Source organism: Plodia interpunctella, chromosome 11 (genome assembly GCF_027563975.2).
Source record: "Plodia interpunctella isolate USDA-ARS_2022_Savannah chromosome 11, ilPloInte3.2, whole genome shotgun sequence".
Classification (NCBI taxonomy): domain Eukaryota; kingdom Metazoa; phylum Arthropoda; class Insecta; order Lepidoptera; family Pyralidae; genus Plodia; species Plodia interpunctella.
In genome coordinates this window covers 3,615,712-3,625,359 of record NC_071304.1, presented here as the reverse complement: position 1 = coordinate 3,625,359, position 9,648 = coordinate 3,615,712, and the positions used below count along the sequence as shown (strand labels likewise).

Sequence of the window (9,648 nt, the reverse complement as noted above, 5' to 3'; positions counted from 1 at the left end):
GAATTAATTATGATAAGTCAGGTTATTATAATTACGAGTACTTCTATATTATGTCAAAATCAAAACAAATCATTTATTCTAAATAATAGAATAGCAAAATGAAAAATAAGGTGATTATTTTTTATTTTTGAACTAAAATATTTCAGCAAAAAGTAGAAAAGATTTACAACATCCAAGCGAATGTAAGTGAGATATACTGACATCTAGGGAGATGTTAGTATATCTCTCTTACATTCGCTAAGACTAAAATATAAATTCAGTATTAAAATATAAATAGCAATTCTCTTGAAAATTATGTCTATGTATCCTTCAAAGACGAATTCTGTCGGCCTCGTAGATGGTCTGAGCTGGCTCACTGTACGTATATCGGATGCCATGGGGCACATTGCAACTGACCTCATCATTTGGATTATATCTCTTTCCTTCTTAACCATTAGGTATCCAAATTATAACTTATATTTATAACGGAGAAAAAATAGCAATCATATTACATCAATCTTATGTTGTATATCACTTATAGTTTGTCGATAACACACTGTAAAATTGGTTACATATAAAGTAGCTACTGGTTACTACAAACACGTGCCACTTCATTAACATTCGTATGCGAGCACGGCAAGCACGTACGGATTGTGAAAACTGAATCAACTGTGTGAAACAACTCTACGGCAAAAATTACTGTTAACTTTACAAACGAATTTATTCCGTATAAAATAACAGCGATTTTCATTGGAAAACATTCCGGTAATAAAATCTTATTCAAGTTACAATTTAATTTTGATTTTGATATATTACTGAAATATTATACTATACTTGAAATATTATATATTTTTCACTCGTAATAATTTTCTATAGGCGAACAGTACTTTTTCCAGGATAAAATGTAACTTAAGTCCTTCCTCGAATTTGGAATTATACTTCTATGTATCTACCTATACGAAATTACAAGAAGATTAGATGAATAGATAAAGCGTGAAGAGGTAAAAGACAAATTTACTTTCGCTTTAAAGTTAGGATTATTCTAACTCTAAATTCTTTTCCTAAGTTTAAAATATAAGTATTCTTAGAACTAATATCGTAAGATTTAGTTTCGAACGTTACACGTACAAACAAGGGTGGCCTAGATAGTAGAAACGAGCAGAGTGAGCGAAAGTCGATAGTTGGAGAGCTCAAGAGCAGCTGATGACCTTTTGTTCTGAGATCGGTGATGCTGATGTCGGTTCGCCTTCTTTCTTCGTAAGGCAAAGTAAACAAAAATCACGAAATCTTTTCAGCAACTTTAAAGATAAAATTAATAATATTTCTGAGAATATATTTGAGTAGTTAATTTTCAAAAATGTTTATAATCCCTCATGATATACTTTTGAACATACTTTGTTAGTACAAACTAACAAAGTATGTTCAAATGTACTAGAACGCAATTAGACTTGTACGAATATAACTGTAACTCGATATAGTTTTGCATTTGAATGAATCTTTACTTTATAAAATTTCACTGTTAGTGAATGAAATTGCAGAACAATTTCCGGAGCTCAGTAACGTTTCAAAATAAACCCGTCTGTTTATTTATTTTCAGCAATTCTCCTGAAAATTATGTCGAAACCAGTCGCCAAATAAACAATGTAGTTTCTGCAATTGCCTCAAAAGAAAATGTATTTTATAAATTTATGTAAAAACATTATGGTAATTATAATGAACACACAACAAGGAAACCCTGTACGGCTGTAATATTTGCAAGCAAAATTAGGTTGAAGTGGCAACTCGTCAGCTTCCATTTCGCCCCAAAATTATCGGATCACATTAATCTCTGGTGCGATAACATTTTATCTCCGCAGTCATCGCCGTTTTTAGGGGAACGTCACGGGATACCACTTTCGGCTCAAGTTTAATGTGTTTGCGATCTTATTCCAGGGTAATGGATGAGCAATCTCCATCGAACAAGCTAGAATCTCACTTATCAATGAATACTTTTTCAGTTCGAACATTTTTTCCAAATTATGTTAAATATTAATGCAATGGTAGATCTCAAAAGTGATTTATATTTGTTTTGCAAGTCTATTTAGGTATTTAATTAGCTCTAAAGTTGTGACCAAAACAACACAAAGTTGCTATGCTGAAACGTTAATTGGTAGACATGAAAATAAAGTTATGTTACTGAGATATCTAAACAATAGGTTAGATAAGATACCAAATATACTCTAATTGTGTCGTGAAATTTGTTATTTTCACCTTTGTCAGTTCAACAACAAATTCAAAGTATACTTTGAGTTTCTTTGTTGTTTTGGTTTTCTAATAAATGACTAGAGGCGGAGTTTGAAGATTGTTCTTGAAAATTGTTTGTGTTATATATCGCTATTGTTCAGAAAAAAATGAGTATTTGATGTATTCATCAAACAGGTTCAGCAAAGTTTGTATCGAGGGACTGCGCCAAAAGTTTTGATGTTCACTTTATGTGTGTACTTATTTTGTTTTGTCACAGCGCTTTATTGAATTTTATTAAAATTTGGATTTGAATTTTTATACAAATATATTTGTATAAAAATATGTTTCTACCTACATAAAGTACATAAATACACAGATTAAGACTAGTTTAAAACCGAATGATTCCACTTCTCTATCCAATGTACCTTCGTCCAATATTGATGGTAATCAACAGTTCCACGATGAACATCTGACGATTTTTAATTACTAGTTTCATTTTTAAAATATTTCCTTCATTTTCACTGGTACCAACACCGGATCCGTGATGGAGCTACTGATGATTATTTTTAAATCACGTTTTCCATTCAAAAAATCTATATTTAGAATTTACTATAACTACAAATTCATATTAATATTGATGATATCTTGTATTTCCTTTTTAACCACAAATTAATGTTTGTGGTTATGAAATCTTTTTACAAGATAGTGATACTGAATTTCTTATTTCTAATAAATAAAAAAAAATCAAATCAAATCAAAATCATTTATTCTATAACAAAGATTTACAATACAGAGGTTGCAGGGGCTCACCAATTAAGTTTGTAAAACCTGTATCTGGCGAGTCCCGCTCTTTCGGTACAATGACATAAGAGAACAAAACTAAAGTATGATCATAATATTTAAGTTAATCTTATATTAATTTATCTTAATTAAGTACATTTGTGAATTATGTAGGTATATAATAGATATTTCCTCACAGATGTGTATGCATTTAGCTTATTTTAAATAACTTTAACAAGTAGCGCTTCAGTATCATCATACGTAAGCTTCTGTAACCAGGATGATACTTCTCGTTTACAGTCATAATAGGTTTTAGAATAGATTTTCATTTTGTTATTAAGTGTCTTATACAGATATTCAGTTAATTTACGGCTTTGTTTAGATTCAAAAATAGTTTTAGAAGGTTGTATGTTGATTACGTTCATTCTTCTCTGAGTTAAAATGGTTTTGTCATATTTTAAGGTTTTATGTAGTCTAAGAACAGAGTGTAAAATGTAAAGTTGCCTAATAGTAAGAACATTAGTTTCCGCGTACAGCATATGGGTAGGGTATCGATATGGTTTAAAATGCATAAGTTTTAACAAGGAGCGTTGGGCACGTTCAAGTTCAATAAGTTTCGTTTTAGCCACGCAGCCCCAAACCGAAATACAATAAATAAGCACTGATTGAATAAGAGATACATAGATATTATGAAGGAGTTTAGGGTTGGCTATATGCCTTAAAATATTTAAAAATCCATGAAAGTTTTCTTATCCTAGCTGCAACCATATCAACATGAGAGAACCAATTTAAGTTTTGGTCAATGATAACTCCCAAGTATTTCGTAGATGCCACTTTAGCAACAGCAAGGCAATCACAGTCCTCGAGGGAGCCCCCGCAAGTGTGGATTTTTAATGATAGATTTAGGGGTGGTTGCGTATTATTTCTAATAGAAAAGGCAATATAGTTTGTCTTAGTAAGGTTGAGTGTAAGTAAATTACATTTCAGCCAATCTTGAGCAGCTATAAGTCCACGCTCCGCTAGATCATATACATTCCTCCAGGAGTTACCCGAAAAGACGATGGCAGTGTCGTCCGCATAGCAAAATACCTGACCTCCCTCAAGATTCAGCTCACATAAACTATTAATATAAATTAAGAAAAGATTCGGGCCAAACACGCTGCCCTGGGGAACACCGTAGCTTATAGATGTGTCGCGACTAGTGAAGTCACCCACTTTAACTCTTTGCTTTCGCTCATTTAGGTAGTCAGACAAGAGCCTCAGCGGAACGCCTCGTACACCAATCCTCTCGAGTTTTTGCACAAGAGCTGGAACAGAGACCGTATCAAAAGCATTTTTTAAATCAAGGAATAGCGTTAAACATTTTTTGCCAGAATCGAGTTGAGATACTACCAAGTTAGTCAAATCAGCCACAGCATCTTCGGTACTCCTGCCTGACCTAAACCCATATTGACGTGAGGATAGTAATTTGAATTTATTAAGATAATTTATTAACCTCGAGTTAATTAATTTTTCGATTATTTTGGAAATAGCAGAGAGTACCGAGATTGGTCTAAAGTTGTTAATGTCGTCTCTGTTCCCACTCTTGTGCACTGGATGAATGATTGCACGTTTCAAGGCTCTTGGAAAAATACCGAGTTCAAAACACCGGTTGAACAAATGGGCGAGTATAGGAGTCAAAATATGACTACTTAATTGGAGAAACTTGGTACTTATGCAGTCCCAGCCAGGAGCACTAGTTGCTCTCAGTCCCATCAGCACCTGGTAGACTTCCTGACAATCCGTGTCAAAAAGCACAAACGAATGTGTTTGAGATTCTGCACCGGGGTCACCAGTGCTCCCGTCTGAACCACTTTTGAATTTCTCTGCAAGTTTACACCCAACATTAGCAAAATGATTATTTACGTATTCAACAGATTCAGATGGAGTTTGTAAAATATTTAAAAGTTCGGAATTATTAGAAGTAGCTTTTTTTAAATTAGCGATTGTTTTTATTGTATTCCATAAGGATTTAGGATTTTTTGAAGCAATATTAAGTTGGTTTCTTTCATAGGTGCGTTTGAGTTTTTTCAACAAATTATTAAGAAAGTTGCGGTATCTGCGATAAGTTACATTTAATATTAAGTTATGCTGGTCATTTCTAGCTTTTTGTTGTAACCTATTTCTATTTTTAATACATTTAATCAAGCCAGGAGTGATCCATGGCTTGATGTTTCTTTTACTTTTGGAAACGATTACTGTTTTGGTATTTTCAGTTACAGTTTGAGTAATTTTTTGAATGAGAAGGTCTGTTATATCGTTTGGATCGGAAAGCAACAGAAGGGAATCTACATTTTTATTTTCTAGCGATGATACAGCGTTAAGGAGGTCTATTTTGGTATTAAATGTTGATTTTTTAAAACAGTTTGTAGGAGTTTGGAAATCGATATAGACCATATTGTGATCCGTAATAGTAGAATCCAACACAGCTATACAAGCATTGACGTTATTATTTTCAATTTTTAATATTGCATGGTCTAAACAATTATCATATCGTGTTGGAAAGTAATGCCCAGGTAAAAGCCCGTACACAGAAAGCATATTTAAATATTTGGACCTGTTTGCAATAGTATTTGCTAGATCTGTCGGATAACTGATCAAATTAATATTTATGTCTCCTGTAATGATTATATTTTTAAAGTCACTTAGTTGATTAAGATAACAGCCAAGGGAATTTACAAAAGGTTCAGCATTTTTAAAAGATGGCGATCGATAGATACCAAAAATTATACAGTTACCAATATTAACCTGAAGACATGAAGCATCAGTTATATTTATTTCTTTTACAGTTGATTTAAATTCCTTTCTGATATATATCACTACACCGTCATTTTGGTTTATATATTTAGTGGAGTGATATGCATTATAACCGTCAAGCTGAGGTATCGGCTTGTCAATATTCAGTCTACATTCTGTTAAGATCAAAACATCTATGGAGTTCCTAATTGAAGAGAGTACAGCTAACAGGTCATCAATATTGGAGTAAACACTGCAGATGTTCTGAGTAATAATAGAGCAGTCAACGCGCCTATCTTTATTATGGTTATTTAGTTCCTCTATTGTACAAGCCATAGAAAAAGCTACTTCAGTGTTGTCTATTTCTTTTGTAATAAAATATGTATTATCCATATTCATAAATTTTCATTCTACGGGACATTATGTATGTGCATGTATAACAAAAAATGACGAAATACGAGAAATATGGGTTTGTTACATTGTAAACTATGAGTACTGATACTGACTGTGTGAGGTTGTTTAATACTAAAAACATGTAATAGCAAGACACTGTTAGGACACTTATAGATCTATATATATAGTAGGTAGCTTCAGAAACTATTAAGCACTTACAATAATTACGATTGTTTAATACTAAAAACATGTAATAGCAAGATACTGTTAGGACACTTATAGATCTATATATATAGTAGGTAGCTTCAGAAACCATTAAGCACTTATAATAATTACAAGTAATACGTTTTAGAAACCAAAATACTATTTGCTGATAATTTAACCAAAGTTTACAAGGCAGAACTAGTCATGCCTCTGATTTGGAAAGCACCTGAAGCTGGGCTTCATTAACAACCGTGACGATCGGCGATGTATCGTTCTTCCTTAGATATACTTTACCGAAGGCCGTCTAACAGTATTTAAAGAGTTGTCTTCTATGCAAGTCCCTGGCCAAGAAGTAAAGCCGCGCAGCTTTTGCAGTGAGTAGTTCTGAGACAAATATAGGCGAATCACCGTCAGTCTTAAATCCCAAGTGTTTCAAACTTAACTTAGAAGATTTATTCCTATAATTAAAAGATTTACAGGATTTTAGAACATCAGTTTTAGTTAGCACCGACGTAAGTTCCAGAACTATAGTTTTATTATCGTTATTTTTATTTTTCTTAACACGATAAATGTCTTTAATGTCGGTCTTAGTAATCTTCTGGCAGCCAACACTTTCCGACAATGTAGAAGCCATAGAGACAAGATCTTCTTTGGTCTCATTTTGTTTGGTTGGGACATTGCGGATTTCTATGCAAGTTTTACGGTTTATTCTTTGCACATCTTCAAGTTGATTCTCCAGGAGAGATATATATTCTAAGTCCTTTTTTCTTTGGATCTCCATAGACTCCAGTTTTTTCTGAAGATTTTCATTTTGAGTAGTAACAAAAGAAACACTACTTTCTATATTTACAATAGAGCGTTTCATTTCATTTATAGTATGCGTCAGGGAGACAGTGTTCTTCTCCAACTTGTCACTCAAATTCAGCATCATATTTCTCATCTCTTCCTAGAACCTTTCAAGGTCGCTTGAACAGAGATCGTTACTTCTCTTTCTCTTTATACGAGTGCCAACATAATTTGGTGGAGTAGTGTCTTGTGACAACAAATTTAGATTTGAGTCAGAGAGAGATTTGTTAAGAGAATCCATAGTTTGTAAGCTCATTCTATAATTTATATTTTGATAGACTACGCAGACAAAAGTTCCGTAAACAAATAACTCGTATTGTGTAACAATGCAGCACTGCAAGTGTCATTCAAATTTTACCCGTGTATCAAATGACAAGGTGATTCGTCCTAATAACCCGTTCTCACATATACGTAGCAGTCGTACGAAGCGTAGCACATTCAATTTCTTGTTTGTATCATTCCACTCACATTATTTCGATTCGGCGTAGTAAATCAAGCTAAATATTGCTGTTTGTGGGCCCTCGTAGCTGCTCGTAGCACACACTTTAGTTGTAGTGTAGATGACGCACGTCACGGTAGGCAATCTCGTAGCACACAGCACAAATCGTAGCACTCTCGTAGCGCAGGCGCAGGTCCCTACCACCACCACCGCGATATGATTTGAGAAGCGAGACAAAAATACTCGTAGTAATTGTCTTTTTCCTGCGGAGGTGAGGTTGCGGTAACCGCACTCGCTACAACTTGCCGTGACCTTGGTGGCAGTGACACGTTAAAGGAACTAATATTAATGCGACGTAAGTGCACGGATTGTTTGGATAGGACAAACACGCGTATGTTGACACTAATAAGAGAGTAATCAGCGCGAAAGTCTTTAATTGATTTTAATATCAACGAGTAACACGTCTACACTGTAAGGAGTCTCGGGCGAAAGAGGGCATTAAACATTATTACGTGAGAATAAATGTTTTGTTTTATTTTAGAGTTTCATCTCGTTACCAATTTGCTTGAAGCTTAAGTCGTAAAATATTTATTTTTATGGCGAAATAACTCACTTACTTTCGGTACCTATTTGTTACGTGTCGGCTCGTAAACTCTTACCTCACTTACCATGATACGATTTGCACCATTTCACCAAATTCAATTATTTGAGCGCCTAAACTTGCGTCTGGGGAAATTGAACTAATAAGGGTCGATTTTAAAACCACATTTGCTCCAGTAGTATCCAAAGGTATAAGAAAATCTGTAGTTAAATTGATGGTAATAGAGGAGGTCAACCCTCATTGTGAATGCTAATCGTTGTCTATCAGCTGCTTAGACTATGTGTCCCTTAGCCGCAACTTGAAACGTCTTATCATCACGTTTCCTTTGGGAACCCGAAGTTATACATGATATTTTTCGAATAAACGAAAAGAATTCTGCTTCCCTTATTATATATATTTGTACCTTACCTCTTTCTCTTTCCTGACACTCTCAAACAAAATATAAAAATGTCAAAAAGGAAATTAATAAAGAACATAATAAGAAAAACAAATATCTTGCTAAATATAAATAGTAGCTTTTCTTAGTATCGTCTAAACCTAGTCTCCTTTTAGAAGTCACTTGTTAATATGACAAATACCTATGTATATCACGAGACGTCTGACATTGATTGAAGGTTTGTTAAACAGAACCTTTGTGTGCAAATACTTTATATAAGACTTACTTATTTTGTATATACTTTATCCAAGGAATTCTATCTAAAATGCTTGAGAAAGCGAGGTTTTATTTTGAGTAAGGCAGTTGAATTTGGAGCTCTACCTCGATGGCTGGCAGTTAAATCTACAAACTTAACTGCAATAAATTTTTGATTAGACTTACTGTAGGTCACAATCCAAATTGTAAAAAGCATCGAAACTAAGTACAGTCAGCTGCATGTGAAGTTATAAAAACGACGAATTTTGCATGGATTTGGGTGTTTGCTGTTGACTGTACGCTTTGTAATTCAATTTAAATAGCTACAGATTGATTTTAGCGATGCCAGCGAGTTGAAATACTTAACATCTTTACTGCAAGCTCTCACATACGACTAGTTTTATAATAAGCATAATGTTGCCTGCTTTGTGCGTTGGTTATACACGTGTGACCTACTATCGGTGGGGTAAGAAGCTATGTTTAGAAACATGTTGCAAGTTTTTGCATGAAATATTATTTTATTTACCTGAAATCAGCAAAATTGATATTGAGATATAAACTTATTCCTCTCAAAAATGTTTGAAAAAAAGTGAGGACTGATTAGGATTCGGTGTTGAATATCTAGGTTTTTCACCTCCACGGCAGGATATGAAATACATAATATACCTAAAACTACATTAATAATAACTCATCAAAGCCTGTTTATAATTAACAGTTTAATCTGTGGTTTCGCTGTATTAACTAATAGAGACACAGACAAATGGCGTCCGGTCGTGG

At 33.8% G+C, this 9,648-nt stretch overlaps 1 long non-coding RNA gene across 1 annotated transcript; it reads left to right on the top strand.

Annotated features, from left to right (window-relative positions):
* Positions 1-586: 586 nt before the first annotated feature.
* LOC128673842 (uncharacterized) lies at positions 587-2,934 on the top strand. Its single transcript, XR_008405122.2, has 3 exons — positions 587-744; positions 856-980; positions 1,577-2,934. It is a non-coding gene; the product is annotated as an uncharacterized LOC128673842 (long non-coding RNA).
* The last annotated feature ends 6,714 nt before the right edge of the window (positions 2,935-9,648 follow it).